At 38.5% G+C, this 20514-nt stretch overlaps 1 non-coding gene across 1 annotated transcript; it reads left to right on the forward strand.

The window, feature by feature from the left end:
• Window positions 1-4062: 4062 nt before the first annotated feature.
• trnar-ccg (transfer RNA arginine (anticodon CCG)) lies at window positions 4063-4135 on the forward strand. The gene has a single exon. It is a non-coding gene; the product is annotated as a tRNA-Arg (tRNA).
• Window positions 4136-20514: the final 16379 nt, after the last annotated feature.

The following is a 20514-nucleotide window of genomic DNA, read 5'->3' on the forward strand; positions in this document are numbered from 1 at the left end:
ACTCGCAAACAGAAAAAGTAAAGTTAGAAATTAAAATATATATTAAGCGATGAAAAAACACAACACGCTAAATATGCCTGTTATTAATTAATCGCAATTAATGCACTGATTTGACACCCCTAAATCATACATGTTCTTGTTGCCTTTCAAACACACTTCATTCATCATTCATTCATCAAAACGTTTACCAACCTTTCCATCACTTCATTCCTGATTACCTGTCACCTAAATGAGCAACTCTGATCACATTTGTATAGCCTAGTATTTGTCCAAACTGACAGCAAAATCAGTAAAACTGACATTAATTCACAAATGAGCAGCTGAACTGAAAAACCAGCAGCACTACTTTACAATGCTGTACTTGGTGAAAAACTGTCTCTGCAGCATGGAGTTAGTCCGATTTTAGCATCAGTAAGTTAGAGCTATAGCTGTATGTGTTTGACCTACAAGCATATCTCACCCCAGTCTGCAACCAAACTGGACAGTGGATTTTCAGTGGGAGTAATGCACAATATGATTTAACATAGGATAATTCCCAAAGTTCAAGAATTTATTAGAATCAAACTGATGTGTTTTTAAAGCTGGACTTTAGCAGTAGCAGATAGTTTAGCTCTGTAGTAAAACCTAAGCTTAAGGAATTAGAAAAAGCATACTGTACCTGTAGAATACCTGATTATTTGGGATGTTACAAATGTTCTTTTTCAGAAAAAGTACATTTAACATCCAAGAAGCTTGAAATAAATTGTCTCCATGTACATAGAGTTTCTTTTATTCAGTACGTCTAGAATCATAAGCATAAGTGAAGACATGTCTTCAACCTGACCTGCTGTTTATTGGGGGACGTTATCAATGTACAGGTACAACAGTAGTGCCCCCCCGCCCCCCCAACACACACGCACACACACACACTTGAGTGAGCTTGCATTGTCCATAAAACTACCTGAATAAGGGATTTCTTTAGACCTGAGTTAAAAGTCATCAGTGCAGGAGAAATGCTGCAGTGCTGGAAATCCAGGGAGCGCTGAAGTCTGTGTGGATGACCCTCAGATAAGAAGTGGGAGAGGAAGTGGAGAGGACAAGGAGCAAAATAAGCATGCATCACAGAGTGCTTGTGGCAGGAGCGGCTCGGAGGAAAGAATTTGAAGGTTTTTCAGTTACACTCCATGTTACTAAGAGGCTTGAAGATAGCTGTGGCTGCTCAAAGAGCAGAGCTGAAACGTTACGTGAGGAGTCCACATCGTAGATATATGCCATGTATTCTCAGCAGCAGATCTGGATTACGTTGCATATTGTACATATTCTTTGTTATCTTCCGTCAAAATAAGACTATATAGGAGGGATGGCGATGAACATGCTCACAGTTATTTTGCAGCATTTACAGTAGTTTGGGGAATTCCTTCTTTAACAAGGAAAAGGACAAGCCGTGGAAAAGAAAGGGACACACAATTGTGTGATTGAACTCGACTGACTGTCTGTGTTGATTAGATATATTTCTTAAAGGCATTAGTACGGTGGCCTAGAAGTGTAAATGCAATACAACACCGTTATAGGCTGTAAAGGTATGTCAACAAATCATTTTTTGATCTCTTAAACTACAGTCACAGTGTTCATATTTAAAATAACCAGTTATCTGTTCTTCATAGATGTAAGATTACATTTTATTTCCCTCTAATTTTATGAATTTTATTATATGAAGTTTGAGTGAGTGCACACAGACAACTAAGGCATTGTTTTTATATGTAGCGTATGTATGTATGTGTATTAATATATTGTATTTTTTAGCCATTGGACTGCAAGGAAATAAAAATCTAATCATATTTAGGGCATCTGTTACTGCAAAAATATGACCTAAAGTTTGGCAACGTTGACAGCTAGCAACTGGTTGCACACCTCGGTTGCACTGGTTGCACACCTAGGTTAGAAATCAGCTGTAGGGGAGAACACGGCTATCTTGATATCTTGACTGCCTGTTTTTGGTCATTATCTGGTTAGAAGACTCATGATCTGAGATCAAGCTTTCTGTTACTCAGCATCATATTTCTCTCCAGATTGTCTTCATTGTCTTCAGAGGTCCTGGAACCCTGCACAAACTACAGGCAACCGGTACCATACACACCAAAGCAGCTCCAGAAGATCTCTGAATCTCTTCCTCCTTTTACATTAAGTACGGTATTGTTTTCCTCACATGCCTCGTTTTTGTATCTGAACATAGAGCTGATGTGACTTGTCAAAAAGCTCCAGTTTTGTCTCATCTGTCCAAGGGACATTCTTCCGGAAGCTTTGTGGCTTGTGTTGTGGAAAATAAATATCTAATACCTCTGTATAACTAATTTAAACCACTCAAGGTGACAGCAGTACATGAGTAAGACTGAAATAATATAATAGCACTCTAAAATAAAGTTTTGGCAACATAGCTCGAAGTGAATTATTTAGTCATCTTTTGCATGCAAAAGGGTCAAACGTACATCTTAAGTTTCAATGCAGGAGACACAGAGAGTCACCAGTACAGCGGTTTTACAAAACAGAGCTCAGTGCTCTTAAGACAAAATAACAAGCATTTCTAAAAACAACTTCTTTGCAGCTGTGTCAGACAGCTGAACCAAAACTGCACAGACACATTACTGGTCAGAGTGACTAAAAATTTCCATCACAGCTTGTCAATTTGAATTTTGACTAATTTAAGTCTCGCTTTTTATGATTTGCTTTCACCAGACTCCTCCTCGGCCACCCACTTCTAAAGTCGTGACAGATGGTGCAATCTGACACTGATGTACCTTGACCTTGGAGTTCATCTTGAATCTCTTTGGAAGTTGTTCTGGGCTCTTTGGTTACAATCCATAATATACGTCTCTTCACTTCATTGCGCTACCACGTCCAGGTGTCCTACAATCTTGTGGACCCTAAATTTCTGATAGAAATTTACAAATGTAGTCAAAGAAACAACACACTGTTTGGAGATGATCCTCTGGTTGTTAATAATTTTCCTTCGGAGCTCCTCAGACAACTCTTTGTTGGTCCAAGTTCAGCGTGGTGAACACCATGATACCAAACAGCACAGCAGAGTTTCACCCTCAAAATTGTCACAGTGACTGACTATAAGTTTGAAAACATTGTGAGGCTAATTATACATACTTTAGTTTAAAGTGTCATTTTCAGTCTTTTTTAGGTGTTCCTGTTAATTTTTATTAGTTTGGTTGAACTGATTCTCTCAAACCAAATTTCCATAATATGTATATTTACTAGTTGACTACAGGGACGGGCTCATCCATCACCTGAGCCGAGGTCACTGAGGTGGTTCGTAAGCTCCTCAGTGGCACCGGGGGTGGATGAGATTCACCCTGAGTCCATCAAGTCTCTGGATGTCGTAGGGCTGTCTTGGTTGACACGCCTCTGTGATATTGCATGGAGGAAGGGGACAGTGCTGCTGGAGTGGCAAACCGGGGTGGTGGTCCCTCTGTTTAAAAAGGGGTTTGGTGATCTTAGTCCTCTTATTTTTCTTTCTTTTTTTTCTTCTTTACCTTTTCTTGAGGGACTAATAAAATATAGTAGACTGGCAAGAGGGCTGGTGAAGAAAACACTTCTTCACCAGCACACGTACACAAAAAAACCCACCTTTGTTCATAAAAAAAATTCAGAACCGAGGCCTGAATTTCATTAGTCAAATTTCTGTAAATTATTATTCATTACTAATTTTTCATTATTACTATTTCAGTGATCACTGGGGATTTTTCCTCCATTAATAGAAGGGTATCATCAACACATGTGTATGCCGGCAGATCAAGCCAGACACCAACCCTTTTCCCTAGTGTTATATTTTTATACATTGTGGCCACATTGGAATAACAAATAGAGTTCCTGGTCATTGTGAATCAATTAGTTATTATTATTTATCAATTGACTTGATTAGTTGAAATGTGACTCTGATGTTTTAAATCACCAATAAAACTATAAAAAATCCCATTAACAAATTCTTTACAACTGGAAGGTGATAATTTACCCACAATTTCAGTATGTTCAATGGAATAACCGGACTACTACAGTTAATAAGAACTCATTCATTGTGGCCCAGTGGCCTAATGGATAAGGCATCAGCCTCCGGAGCTGGGGATTGTGGGTTCAAGTCCCACCTGGGTCGGGAAGCCTCATTAGACCTTTCTTTATGGGGGGAGTGGCAGCCTTGTGGTTACAGAGGAGGGCTGGAGTCTGGAGGACCCAGGTTCAAGCCACTGGATTGCAACCAAAAGTCAACCACCTTGGGCCCCTGAGCAAGGCCCTTAACCCTTACTGCTCCCCAGGCGCCGTGCCATTGCATGGCAGACCACTGCTACTAGTTCAACTAGAAAATGGGTTAAATGCAGAGAAAGAATTTCCCCATTGTGGGAGTACTAAGGGAATCTTTCTTCTTCTTCTTTCTTCAAATGTGGAAAATCCACATTACAGTCCAGTTATTTCAATGCCAATTTGTCTTCATTATTATGCCGACTGAAAGCTACCGTAGTCACTGCGAGCAGTAGCTAACTCTCAAAGTGACTTATGTCGATGTTGGCGTTGCTGCTCTGTGACATCCAACATTAATTCCACAATTCAGCGGGCGCTTGTTTCATAAACATTAAACATCCAACGTTACATATGACATAGCTAGTGGTGCTGCATTGCGTGATTGGCTTTATGAACACCTCTGATGGCTAGCGATCCACTGGATGGTCCAATCAGTCATCCCAATTTATATCAAGTAAGACCATTCAGGTCTTTTTGCCAAAGGCGTTCAAACGTATTTTGAAATTATGACACAACCAATGATTCGTGACCATATATGACACATATTTGACCTACCAATGGATGTGTCATATTGTGTGTACTAAGCAGACCCCGGCGGCGCAGGGTCCGGGCAGTTTGAACGTGCTGACATCAGCAGCGGATTTTAGTTTTTATTTTGAGTTTCGTTGAAACTTTTTAACGTTTGCGAGAGCAGCATTTGCAGCACCTCCAGGTATAAACCTCCTCCTCTGTGTCATCGCTGGTAGCCTGCTCAGCGGCTATAACGTCAGTGTGTAGCAGGAAACCGAACCGTTCGGATCGCGGTTCTGCAGGGCTGGACGACTAAGCCGCTTTCAGTGCTTTAGAGATCCAGGATGGTAAAGTTAGTTTCTGATTCACCACTTTAAAGAGATGCTCCGCAGTTCTTTTACTCTATAAAAACTCAGACCAAAGTCCAGTTAAAATAAAAACACAATATTAAACTGGCCTTAGAAAAATGCTTTTCTCTGCAATATTTATTAAGAACTAGAAAATATTGAGACTTCCAAGGTAAAATATTAATCTCCCAGATCTTATATTATTATTATTTTTATTCTCATTTCCAAGCTGTTTTGTATGTATTAAGACAATGTGAAGTAGAATTACCAAAGTGAGTATCCAAGGACAATGGTAGAAAGCAGAAGTTTGCTGAAAGACGGATCTTCAGAGCCTGGACAGACATCTACAATAAAGCTTGGATCAAACAGCATTTGAACAATCTGAGTCTCAACTTAAATAGCTGTTGTCAAAGCGGATGCGGGTAGGAGGAAGAAGGGAAGATTGTCTCAAATAAAAGACACCATGCTGAAATTCCATTGAGATATTTTCAGTAAGGCCCGAAAAAAGCGGGAGAAAATATTACACTGGTAAAGGTCAGCATGAACCCAGATCAGAGGAGCTGAAACATTGCACAAAGATAAAGGGCCTGGTGAGAAATATCAGTTACACCTTGACATTTTCCAGAGAGACAAAGGAGGTCTGTTTAATACCCTGCGATGGCCCGCTGCAGTGGTTGCTTAAGACTCTTAAAATGCCCCCATTACACTGGTCTGCATGTTCTTAATGTTTACTCAATTTTTATCAAAACAGATAACTAAATAATAATTTTATCAATTATCTGACAATAACGTATTTGTTTTTGGGGAACAACCCCCCTCCTTTTCAAAAGACATCACCCCCTTAGATGAACTAATTTTTGTTCATTTCATTGCTGAAAACTATACATTTTGATTGACATCCTCATGAATTCAAATGTGCTGTTTCACGCCAAAGAGGAAGTCTGAAGCCTCAGTATTATGTGCACTAAAATAAGTATTTTTTTCTCATTATACACTTACAGTAAAGGCGTAAAAAAGTTACTCAGATCTGAATATTATTTTTATAAATTTTGAAATATCAACATTAGGGTGCAAAATACAACCTCAGGAAAATAATGTATACATAAACATACATAAATAGTTACAGTGCTGTTCAAATGAAGCAAAAATAACATAAAAGCCAAATGATCAATACTAAGTGCCCCCTTACTGCTTACAGATGGTTTAATAAGATATGTTACAAAAAGTTGTTGCTAATCATCAACCCTTGATGAGTTGAACATCACAGCGCCACATGTAGACAGATGACCACACACACTCACACACACTCCTATGGCAAATTTAGAATCAACATTTAACCTGACAAAGATGTTTTAGGATTGTAGGAGGATGTTGGACTACCTGCAGGAAACACAAGCTCGGGGAGAACATGCAAACTAAGACCCAGAAGAGGTGACATTTTCTGACCGGTGATAAATGCTGTTTATTCTAAGACGACATAAAAACTACAGAAACTTTCACTGTAGTTTTATGACCAGAAAGACCCATCAATGCCCATGTATTGGTTTGAATTCTAAATATTATTTCTTTACCATCGGGATGTGTTCACCTCAGGATAAAGAAAATACTGTTGAGGTTACTATACCACAACTCTGCTCAGGGATATGAGTTGGTCACATGGGCCTTGCCTGCTTTCTGATTGTGAGCTGCATACAAACATATTTGATTTTTCTACAATTTGAAACCTACAAAATATAAAACTCAAATGCTAAACTTTAACATCTTAATTGAGTTAACAGTTGACCAATAACATAATGACAACATGTGCTGATTTTTGTGGTTTTGGGGTCACCAAAATGGTGTTCACTGGTTAAGGTGTATAAGCTGTGTGTAGAAAACATTTACACCAAACATCAGGAAAGATTTCATCAGTGATTTATGAAAAGCATTGTGTCATAAAAAAAGGAGCGTTTATTAGCCATGTCTTTGGGCACCTATGAGAGGATACTGTCTATAAACAGAATGACAGAAAGATACAGAGTTTACTTAAAGGAGCTTGAGGCAGGATTGAGGCAGGATTTATGAAAAAAATTCGTATACATTTTAAGTTTTCTAGTAATAATGTCAGATGAAGCGTTCCAAACCCAAAAGAATGATTCCTCTAGTGTATCTCTCCATTGCCTTGAACAGGCTGTGTGCTGCAAAATGTGCTGCAATTCGGTCCCGAATTTCCCGCGCTGGGCTGCGGATGTGACGTCACATGACGCTGCATGCACGTTCTCCCCGTTCTCCCGTGCCGGCTTCACTGTTGGCTGCAGTACCCCCGACGGCCGTCGTGGTGAAGGGTGGCGCTAGAGAGTCTCATTTCTTAAAAGGAGCCTCATGCTCTTTTAAAGCAGCACAATGTAACTTTCAGCTTTTGTTGAGTTTGGCGGCTCCTTTGGACAAAAGCGGTAGTGCTTTACCAGAAAGAACACTACATTTCCCATGAGCACCAGCGCGTACTGCCGGAAAACTCCTGTCCCGTCGCTGCATTTGTTTTGACAGTGAATGAAATAAGACGGGACGGACTTTCAAAACTACTTTTCTGTTTTCAGCGGTCGTTTGCAGGATGGATAGCGAAGAGGTAAAGTAACTATTTTTGGCTAAACAATATAATATGACGATGTTGAAAATCAATAACTTCAATTTGGTTTTATTAGTGAAGTCACCCCCGCCCCCCTGTCCTGTTTCAGCCAGATAATGCGCTCCAAACTACAAACGTTTTTTAGAGAGACTTTGTCATAAATTAGTAGTCCAACATACTTACTGACAAAATAAAAAAATACTTTATAACGTGTGAATAACTGAATGCCCATTCCTTATATTTTGCAGATCAGCCCTGCACAATTTTAAGGTTCTCAGGAAAAATACTAGAACGCAAGTATGTGAAAACATTCTAATTTTGATTCTTCTTGAACATAGAACTCTACATTTACATTTCATCGTATCATAACAATTCTGTCTCTCTTGTCGGACATCCCTCCTCGTCTTTCAGCTCACGCCAACGAGTGAACGCCGGGCCAATGTTTATTCTTGTCCGGGCATTTTCCTACCATGCTCCTCAAAGTTACATAGTGCCAGTGAAGGCGATACAGACCCCCCAGACCATGACAGAGGTTCATTAAACCTGTTGGAAGTTGATGTACCATCACAATGACTCTGGAAATATTATATTAAGGTGGAAAAGTTACATAGGGCTGCTTTAAGGACAATTATAGTAAGAATATAAAAAGCATACATTGTTAAAGCCAAAACCTGGCACCAGCTCTGTCTGCATGACTTGATATGACCAAAACTACAGGACTTCTGAAGATGCCCTGTGCTATCAGACAGAGAGATATCTGTAATGTCCAGTAATATGGGACTAGTTAAGGCCGCAGATCCCTCATTTGCTCTTCATCCAAGCATCAGGTTACAGTCCGGCCCAACTGATGCTAGGCCATCAAATAAATACTCTTATTCCCGCACTTGAAGAAAAGCTTCTCCCACGGTGGCCGTACATCGCCCTAGTGAAAGCAGCAAACTCCAGAGCCAAGGCTGCCTACAAATACCTACCTGATTCACAGAGCCGGCCCAAGGCATAAGTGAAATAAGCAGCTGCTTAGGGCCCCTTGACCACTAGGGGGCCCCCAAGAGTTTAAAAAAAATAAAAAAAATCCAATTATTTTTTTTATGTGTGAGTGATGATTTATACATTATCAAAGGTATGTTATTGTACAAAAACACAATAATTAATATTATTACATGAACAATATTATGTTAACAGACTAGAGTAGACTACTGCTGGAATATTGACTAGTTTAGTTGCAGTTTATTTAAAACCAAAAATAAAGTAGATAACGTGTTTACAGTAAATGGTTTATGAATGATGTATTTGATTATTTTGTTTCTTTTAGTAGGCCTACACTGTAGATGACACTCAGTATCACACTTAGTACTATAACACTTTAAATATTAAGTTTAAATCAACCCCAGGCCGCTCTTGTAGCTGAATTTGCTCCATTTCAGATTAAAAACCATAGATGGTAAAAACCTGCCAGGCTGACAGTAGGATGATGGAAACAACTCTGCTGCAACTGTGCAGCTCTCTGACCTTTGACCTGTTGCTTCTCTGTGTGGCCAGTAGGGCCAGTTGCTGACTTTGCAAAATATTAATTGAAAGATTTTTCTGCAAGTTTGTTAATCTGTTGTAGCTTCCATGGTCTTAATCACTGTGGATTGCAATCTAACTACAACAAAAAGTTCTTACATCTAGTTTTACAAGTGTATTTGTAATGACAGGGAAGAACATGAAATAAGTTTATAGTGGGTGTGTGAATGATCAATAATCAGTATTATTGGCAGTAATAGAGGGCCCCAAAATCACATTTTGCTTAGAGCCCCATGTAGCATGGGCCGGCCGTGCTGATTCACACCAAAGATGGCATTCTGTAGAGGAACAGGCGCCATCTGCGTCTACAGCCCCCTTCTCTCTCTCAGCCTCAGTTTGATGAGGAGGAGGAAACCACGGAAAAGAACATGGCAGAAAAAAATAATGAACAACAGCAAGATGAATCAACAACAATGCAAACACCAGCGGCTGTCACCACATCAAAGGCAGAATAGTGAAACAGCCATCTCACCTGAAAGATTTGTCATGCATTTACTCTACAGAAATACTTGACTAAGTTCATGTTATTGTTTTAACAAGACAGCAAAAGCACTAAGAGAAAGAGTTTATTTATTTCAATACTGTCTTTATTTCACACTGCTTGAATTTGATTTATTATGACACATACTTCTTTAGTTACTCAAAGGAAGGAAGCTGTAATGTCCAGTAATAAATGGGACTAGTTAAGGCTGCGGAGTGATCTGAGATTGAGACTGCAGTGTGAGCATGTGCAGCAGGAGTGTGTACGGAAGCAGCGGTGATTCCAGATCCATGTGTTCTTCTCTCGACTCTCATTAAAGTTCATAAGCAGATAACTATGACTGTTCATTGAACATTACAGTATCAGCAGCAGATAGGTTTTGCAAGTTTTAGTCTCTGTGGATCCTGCTTGTTCCGGTACACCAACAGCTTTTTTGGAAGCATTCCAACCCAGGTGTCTGTAAGTGTGTCTTATATAAAATAAGTCTTTACACTGACTCATTTCTTCTCCCTCCAACACGCTGACTAACCACTCACTTGTCATTTCGTTTATATTTCACTAAGCTGGTTTGCAGGATAATGAACATTATTACTATGTATTCAAGGTCTCACATTGTGAGACCTCAAAGACATAAAATGACATGACAGCAATTGCAAGCAGCCCCTTATTAACTTATGCAGTAATATTGGTTTTTATTTTTTTAACAGACTACTTCAGACTTAATAATTCTAATTACAATTTTGCTCAAATATTTGTCGATATGAGCCAAAGACCATGGTCGCCATATCAAAAAAATATTTAAAAAATAGAGGACTTGTCACATCCACTCCAGCTCCACACCTGCCTCCCTCACCTGTAGCTCCACCTCCTCGTGTCACTATGGTTTCTCCTGCTTCAACACCTGCTCCACATCTGCTATCATCCCTGGGCTTCTACTTAAGCACTCCACTCCCGGCCAGTCGCTGCCAGATTGTTCCTGTGTCGTGCCTGACTTTCCATCAGTTTTCCCCGGCCTGATCACCTGTTACCGACCCCGACCTGTTCGCCTGTCTCGTCCTGGTAATCACCTCAACCTTCTGTCCCCGACCCCCCGAAGTTATCTCCATGTCGTGTGATTATAAGAGAACTAACTTGTGTTGAGTTGGTTAATCAACACTGGTTGCATCAAAGTGTTCATGCAAGTTTTTGAAGAAGTCCATGTGTCTCCTTTAGATCCAAAGTAAAAATGCGTATTATGCTGACCACATGAAGATTGTATTATCCTTCACAGCTGACGGGGACAAAACTGTAAGATTACACTTGATATTGTCTACCATTACACACTTCAATTCAGTTCAAATAAATTAAATTCAATCCTAGGATCCTTTTTTTCAGGTAAACCCTTGAAGCCTGCATCATATTTGATTTGAACATTTAAGTCCTCTGCACCAACCCAATAAGCAAAAGGTTTTGTAGAATTTTAAAAAGGAGAATAAAGATATATTAAAAATGGGATTACCCAATATATTCATGGAGATAAAAGATTATTTAAACTTTTTAATAAAAAAAATGTTTTTTATTACAATATACAGAACAGTATAATATATACTTCAAATAAAATATAAAGATTTTTCTGTGTATCATTTCATATGTCAGACTTTAAAGGATAGTTCAATGATTTTTTTCAATGATATGATGATCAATGGTTTGCATTTATACATCTACAGTACATGCTTAACCTTGTCCAGGTTCTTTAAAGTACTTTTCAACATTTCTCATTTACCAATTCTCACAAAAACATTCATGCTACTATTTTATTTTTAATTATCACTGTCCAATGAGGTCATTAGGGCTGATGTGGACGTTCAATATCCTGCCAAGGAAACTTAAGGTGGTGGGACAAAGGACTGATCCAGTAGAACCTGATACGGTTAAATTAATCACTTTTGTATTTGTTGCATTTTGATCAGTTTAAAATAAATTGAATAAAAATAATATTCTTACGAGATATTCATACGAGAAGTATGACGACCAAATTCTAAGAGTCGTGGAGCACTTTATTGTGACTGTATTCACTGGCATGTGACATAAGATTATTAGTCACAGAGTGTTTTTTTGTATAGATGTATGTGTGTCTGTGTTAGTCAATTCAATTCTTTGAATAATAACCGAAACAAGGGTAAAATAAACAAGCATTCAGCAGGAAACTAACTATGAGTGGCACCTGAAACCCACATTATTCAACAATACAGTAAATTAAGTTTCTCTACAAGGCTGATATCTTATTCATCTTCTGCTCCTCAAATATTTGCTGCGATAATTAGTTGGCATAATCATTTCTGTGTGGCTTTGTGGCATTAACAGCGTTGTATACTGCACACTATTTTCTCTTTCTATCAAGTAAATGGAGAGTGAAGGAGTAACTTCACATTCAGTTTTGTGCCAAGGTCAATCAGGATATCAAACAAAAAGATTTCTGTATTGATTGCATACATGGTAAACAATTTAAGTAGGGTGTTGGTTCATCTTGGAATACCATAGGACTTTAGAACTGTCATCATGATTGCAGTCACAATCATTATAAAGACGTAATTGCTGCTGTGACATACTTGAAGTTTCTTAGATGCCATGGCGGCTCAGTTCACTGCTCACAGGCAGTGAGACTTGTCAGCCTATTGAAAAACACATTACCACATCAGAATGAGAATACAACAGTGGCACGGACAACACAAGTTCAAATATATTCAGCTGCCACATTGTAGGACTTGTTTTTGTTTGTGTATTGATGTTGAAACATGTACTATGTATTATGGAGACCTCTTAAACACACATGTGCAAGAAACCATATAACTTAATTCCTTTTCCTCCCCCACATCACTTATAATTTGCTGCAGGCAGGAGACATATGTACAGACTCTCAGAGAGAGTGCATAATAGCTTCCATGATAATAGCATCAGAGCTCTTGCATTCCTGGTGATTTCACATGGCACATGTATTAGGCCTGAAGTGGGTATAAACAGGTGAATATGTTGTACTAGTGCAGAGGGATATTTTCTTCACTTGGTTTGTTATGCAGTTATACAAATATCATGAGAAACCATGCAACTTTTGTTAAATGGTACTCTTTTGCAACAAATATAACGTACACAATGCTTGCTCATTCACATAGTGTCAAAAAGTGCAGGTTTATCAAATCTGTTGCATCTCAAAGATATACATGATGTGTCCTTATAAATGGTGTTGTTTCTAATTGTAAAACAAAAACTAAATTCAACGGCTCCTAGGTGTGTTGATAGAATAGGTTTGAAGAAATTAATTTTGGTGACGGGTCTAAACCCCCCATAAGGCCTTTGTCAGGGCACTTCATTTCAGATTGAAGGCAGGATTCATTATCTTAAGTGAGTCTAGTCACATCTAGATATATTTTTTCTGTTTCACTCTTACTTTCCTTTTTGTTCAGACAGTTTAAAGGAGCATTGGGTAATGTGAATCCAAAAATTAATTCATACTCCACACTCCCACCAAATGGGGGCAGTATACCTACGCAAAGTGAATTGGTCTACGCTTGCGTAAAAAAACAGAAAAGGCACAGTCCCTCCTTATCGAGTCAATGCCAAATGTTTTGGGAACCAAAACCCAAAATCTTTGAATCAAAATACAGAATCTGTAACCAAGAAATCTGTATCTTCACCTGCAATCATTTTTCTCAGTCACACTTTTCTTTTTTCGCCATGATTTCTAAAACCCTCTCCATTTCTGAGCCGTCTTTCTCAGTGGCGCTTTTTCTTTTTGCTGTTGCAATTCTGAAACAAGTCAAATCAGAGCCGAGTCAATCTACTGCGGGCAGGCAGGACGTAGTTAAGATCAATACATTTGGAACTGAATTAACACCGTAGTTACTTGACTTACTCTGCCATCAAAACTATTTAGCAAAACAATAATCAGCAGCAGTTTACTAACAAATCTAAAAGAAAATTTGCAAGTTCCGCATTAAAGTAAAATTTTCCGCCGTCCATTAGCTGTCTCCAACGGGGGAAAGCACTGCTGACATTTACTCTGGTTTTAGCCGTTTTCATCTGGCCTGTTGTATCTTCCTGATGAGGCCTGTTCCCTGCACCAGGTGGTTGTGTTGGTGGCAAAGTTCTCCCCATAAGAGCTTCAGCTGCTGTTTCTGTTTTCCTACCCTAAAAGTGTATCTTAGGGGCAGACACAGGTAGTACCTACGTGACTGACAACAGGTTTAAGTATGCCGGCAAACCATGTGGCTTATTTGTGCCCCATGTTTTAGACCGCTATCTTGCTCTCTACCGCCACACATGGCAGACACTGGTATTACAGACTGGACGAACCAAAGGGAGTTATTTAACACGCTAGCTCGGTAGAGATCTCACTAGCAAAATACATACTCATTTTTGTACTGCACTGCACTTATTTTTTTCTTGTTTTCTTGCTGTTTCTAGGTTTTTGGTTGATATATTCACCTATTATTTTACACATTGCTTCTTGAAGTAGTTGAAGGAGCAATTTTACAGCCTTTTCAGTCTTAATCAATCTCTGACATGTTTTTCTCAAAATATAACAGGAATTCAGTACAAAAGCATCCACTTTAGTCATTTCTTTTCAACTATGTTCATAGCCGCTGGGTTAAGCCGCTGCTTAACTATTCAGTTCTTTATCGATTCTCATTTGGAAAATGGGTTAGGGTTGCACGCTGTGCCCGCAAATGTTTTTGCATGTTGGTAGTGTCTCTTCCCCTGGAGTATTGCCAGTTGCCCTGCTTTCTCTTTTTTACTGAAATCTAACCAGACTTTAGAGTGTTTGTATCACTTCGGTGCCATGTTTACTATTGACTGCTACGCAACGTTAGCTACGCAACGTTAGCTACGCAACTTGCGTGATGACATAATTCGTGCCCACTGTTGAAAAAGGGAATTGTTTGCAAGATTGGCAAACGATTGCAAAGGAATTTAAACACTAGGAACTGGTTCTAAACAAGTTCTCCATTACCATTCCTATACATGTACGATATTTACTGAGTATTTCCCAGTACATCAGAAAGAATTAGTACCTCATAAGTTAGAGTACGGCATCAAGGCCTTCTGGCAGTGAGAGTAAGTGGTGCATCGCCACTTCCTGCACCACTTCTTGCCAACATTATATAGTTTGTTACACAGGAATGTCTAAGAAGTCTTGAATGGAAGTCAGTCCAAACAGGACAGTCACTTTTTAAAAAGCATTGAGCAGGTGGTTGGATGACGCATCAGTGTCAAGTGTACTTTTACTCATCAGATTAAAGAAAAATCAATGTATTCAATCAGTGAAAAGCACCAGTCATTGTTCACTTTCGTCACAATGTGGCTAGCAAGAAACTATTTCGTCTGAAGATTCTTTATTTTTTCTTATTTGGCCACATCTGGATAGCCTGGAGATTGTCAAGATGGATATTTTTGTGAGAGTAAAACCCCTTTTCTATATTCAAAATTTTATAGATTGCAAATCTATAAAATATATGTTCATCCCATTAAAAAACACAAAAAAGATTTTGCATAATTAAAAAGTTTAGCTGTTGTCAATTTTTCTGTATTAGTTTATCCCTTTTCTTGATGTGCTCTCACTCAGATTTTTTCTATTGTTTTTTGAATTTTTCCTCAAACAAGTAGCTGAAACTTGGATTAAATAACCTTTTAATGGAGACATGAAAGATAGAAAAGTCAACTACCCCATATACCTCCAAGAAAAAGAGATTAATTTGGAGGTAATCTTAAGTGTGAAAATTGCTGTTATCTTTTTACTATTGCTTTGACTGCTAATGGCCTGTCTGGCTCTGAAGTCATTCCTGAATTAAATATTCATATACCTTTCAGGGTCTTTGTTATTTTTACCACCTTCACCATGATATGTTGTGGCATGAGAAACGCAAATGGTGAAAATAAACGGGGGGGGAAAAATCTCAGTAAATATGTAAATAATGAAGACAATGAGTGAAGGGGGGGGGGGGGGCATCAAAGGCTCCTCTATCTTTGTAACATGTAAACAGTGCGTGCCTTCAGTAAGTGGAAGAGCCCTTTTTAATGATTCCATGGAAGATTGCCACATCGACAAGCATCCTGTAATAAATGAAATTAACAAACATTTCTGTAGGGTCTTTTCAAAGGGAAAGAGAGCCCAATGTTTTTTATTCAGATAAGTGGTCTATACATCCCCTGCTCCTTCCTGATTAGTCTAATCCAGTGAGAAGTGCGTGCAGGGTTTTGATTGAGTCAGCCGTCGAAGACCCCAGGGGAACCCTCCTGATAAGTGCCTTTACCTTTCACCTCCAGAACCCCACGCACGTCGTTTTGCCATATCCCACTCTCTCTAATCTCATTTGGCCCAGAAAGACATGCTCAGGCACACGAAGCTCCGATTAGCATCCTCTTTACTGAGGGATTCCATTGGCTCGGCCGGCCAGTGCTGCCCTCAACCTGGGCCGCTGACGGCACTACAGCAGCCAGGTAGCTGTGTGCTTGTGTGTGTGTGTGTGTGTGTGTGTGTGTGTGTGTGAGAGAGAGAGTTGCTAGCCACCCTTCAAAGGCATCTCTCACAGCTTGACATCAGAAGCGGATATTCCTTTTCATCCTCTACACCTGGTAGTATAAGAGCTTTCCTTTATTTTATGGCATGGATGCAATAGTGGAACCACAACCAGGGTTTTACAAATACTGTGGTTGAGAAAGTTAAAAATGGAAAAATGGCAACCAAATAAATTGTGAAATGTTTTGTGAAATATATATATATATATATATATATATATATATATATATATATATATATATATATATATATATATATATATCAAGTTTAGTGTCTGTTATTAATACTGGGGGACACACAACCCTATTTTGAATTTAATAGAGAATAAACTCCCCAAAGCCTTGGTGGTGGCCGCAGTGAAACTTGGCCATATGCAGCCTGCATCTTTGCTAATGTGACTACATTCATCTTTCTGTTCAACGTTCAGCGTGTGTCATTTCAACAGGAACCGTTGTACCGTTGTGGTTATGGCACTTTTCCAAAAGGGTATTTTGTGAAGGAAATTTAAAGAGATTGTCTGGATAAAGAAGTGAGACCTGATTAAAGAGGAGAGTCACATGAGCTTACGTGGTAAAGATTACAGAGCTCCTCTCTTCATTTCATGACTGAAGAGTTCTTCAAACATACCTAATGGACACATAAATCAAACATCACAGAATCCTCAAGGTGTCAAGTAACTTTTGAAAAGAACAAGAAAACACCAGAAAAAGTATATATCTGTACATACGTGTATATGCATATACTGTATAATGTGTATGAGTATATATTTTTTTATATTATATATATGTGTGTATATATATATAAGTATATATATTTTTTATATTATATATATATATATATATATATATATATATATATATATATATATATATATATATATATATATGTGTGTGTGTGTATATGTGTGTATATGTGTATGTGTGTGTATGTATATATATGTATATATATGTATATATATATATATATATGTATATATATATATATATATAAATAAACAATTTTATTGACACACAATGATCATTAATCTCTATATTGTTTAGTATTCATATTTTTATATTTTCAATCTTTTCTTCCTCAAAAGATCTATAAAGGTGTCGTAAAAAATGGAAATCATGTTTCACTGAATATCTGGGGATTAGAAGATTAGAATGAGAATCAGAATTAGACTTTATATCAAATCTTAAACCAATTGCTGTACTGAAAAACAAAAAGCTGATTATTCATGAATAACTCAAGGTTATTTTGAGCAAAAGTGTTCATGTATTTAATCACTGACACACAAAAGCAGCCACATGCTTGTGTATGATCCTGAAAAAAAGCAGTCAGTCAAAAGATCACTAACTTGCTGAACTTTATTCTTCACAAAAAATGTTATTATCATTATTATAATAATTATTATTTAATTATAGGGACTTGACCTCAGATTGTGTGATCAGAAACTACAGAAGCAGCAGCTGCAGCCTCCAAAACGTTAATGAAAGAAAAAGTCAAGAAAAAAGTAAAAATGTTGAAAAATCATAATGTGAAGAAAGTTGTAGAAATGCAAAATTAAATACATTTCTTGTCAATTGTATGCCATTGTGGAGATCATTTCTTATTTGCTCATTTGATGTAATTCATTGGCATATAAACGTCTGGTAGAAATTTAAATTTAAATGTAAAAGATTTAAAAGAATGGGATAACTGGTTACCCCGGGCGACGGATAAGACAGAGAAAACGGTGATTTTTGTTACACACTGTAGATGTTACCTTTTAATATCGAGAAAAGTAACAAAAAAAGGACTCAACATTGTGCAACCCACTTCAGTAAAACTTTGGCACAGATGAGGTTGTACAAGATAATACAACATTTTGCACCAATATCCCCTCAGTCCAAACGCGTATCCATAAATGGAGTTTTGCTTTTGAAACAGTTTCTTTAATATTTTCAGTAAAATTGTGCAAAAAAGGCGTGATCAGTCCAAGACTCGCTTTGCTCTGAGCGCCTTTTTTAGCGCACCTCTGTAAAATGTGGTGTAGTTTTCAGTAGTGGGAGTCGCTGCAGGAGAGCAGCTTTAACCGGACAGGTCGTGCAGCGGCCTGAACCCTCAGCTCTCTGTCCGGTGCAGGGAGCGACCCTGCTGGAAGCGCATCCGCGTCCTGCACCGATGCTGCAGGTCTGACCATCTCCGAAGAATCACACTCCAACATGTGCATGTGTGTGTGTGCATGTGCATGCATCCGATAAATAGTGATAGTAAAAGACGCGCAGTGTCTTCATATCAGTCGGAGAGAATAAAGTGTGGGTCTTAATCACTTTTCGGACCGGCGCGGGGTGTTGAAGAAGCGTGGCATGATTCCCTTTCTCTCAGTTCATGCACTCCCTCAATCTCCTCCCAGTCTTTTTTCTTTATCAGCTCGTTCACCATTTCATTTCTTTCAAATGAGAATCCAGGGACTCCCAAATTTAACCCCCCCGTGTCTTCAAACAACACAACTGTACGGTTACTGTTTCTCCCGTCAAAATGGTATCCCAGATTCAATTTCAGATAGACCGGGATTTAGCCAGTGATTATTTTTCTTTAGTGTTTATTTTATTTATTTATTTATTTTGGCGTTGTCAATATTTAGTATGCTGGAATTGGATTAGCTTTCACATCCCTATGTTGCCATTAATCTGCCGCTGACACGAAGACGCGGAAAAAATAAATGGATCTTTTGATTATGAACTTCCATTTCAACACAATTACTTCTTCCTCTGTCATCATTATCATCAGCTTACCTAACCATAATTACATATCATCATCATCCTCGTCATTAAAAACATCATCAACAGCCCCTTCTTGGTACTTTTTCTTGTGATTAAAGAATTTAGCTCGCATATAAGTCACGTATCAAACTCCAGTTGCTGCTGACAGTTCCAGGGTGACTTAAAACGCAGTAATGTAAATGACCTCCAGTTTTTAATTAAAATGCCACCTCATTTTACATTTGTTTAATGTATTTTATGTGTTCTTTTTGGACCAAAGTGTTGTGGAGGGAATAAAATGATGAAAAGAAGAAGTCAAAGCGGCAGCTTTACTGTGTTTCCCCTCCTCGTTGACTGTTATCACTAAATGAAGCATATAAATGACCTGAAAGCGCTGGCTGTCGCGTTAAATTAAATAAAATAAAGAACAATTATCCTCTCCTTTTTTCTCTGATCTTGTGCTGAAAAGGAGTCCTGGAGAGATAAGGCAGATTGAATTCTCTCTGTTGTGCTCCAATAAAAACGTCAAGGGGGGAAGAGAGATTTAAACACACATACACACACACACAGACGCACACACCACACCCTTTCCACTATAATTTAAAATCATAATTTCCCTCCCATTATACCTCTCAGATGCCGTTTATCGTTATTTATTTCAGTGCCGTTGAAACCGCAGTCAATTCCCGTGACTAAGTTGGATAATTACAGGTAGTGAGTGAATTCTAGCCGGCAAAAAAGTGGCTGTAAAAGGGATTTCAAACAACTTCACTGTCTTATATATTAAGGTTGAAATATGTGTAACCGAGGCTGCAGCTACAGTTCTGAAAGTAATTATAATTGTCTCATTTCAAAGTTGAATTAGGATGCTTTAGGGGTTTGATGTAGCCTAAAACTTCCCATTCGGTTCAATGAAGTATCACCCTAATTTACAGCTGCAGATAAGGACTAAGTCTGTCATAAAAATCTGCCCCCCCTTCCCTCCCCTCCTCTCCCCCCTTCCCTCTCTCCCTCCCTCCCTCCCCAGGACTAGATTGCACCTTGGGCAATAGTGCAGAATGGTAACATCTCTCCACATATGTTCCTGGCAGATAAGTAAACAATTTGGATGTGACATGATTTTTTTTTTTTTTTTTTTTTTAATTAATGCCACCCTACTAATATGGCCAAGCTGCACACTGGCGGCGCGCACTGCCCGCAAATCTATTATCCTCTATTAAAATGAGAGTAAGAAGGAAAACCAAAATGAAAATGTTGCCATATTCACATTGAAATTCTGGTTCGATCTGGCTTTTGCTTTTTCATCTCCGTGTTTCATTCAAGTTGGTACAGGTTCGAGCTCGTGGGAGAAGTTTTAATGCAGAGAAGTGCAAGCGGAGTTTTGGCTGCAGCAGCAAACACACACATTGACACACCGTTGCAGCCGTAGAATGACTGCTGCACAA

The sequence above is a fragment of the Cololabis saira genome, chromosome 13 (assembly GCF_033807715.1).
Source record: "Cololabis saira isolate AMF1-May2022 chromosome 13, fColSai1.1, whole genome shotgun sequence".
Classification (NCBI taxonomy): domain Eukaryota; kingdom Metazoa; phylum Chordata; class Actinopteri; order Beloniformes; family Belonidae; genus Cololabis; species Cololabis saira.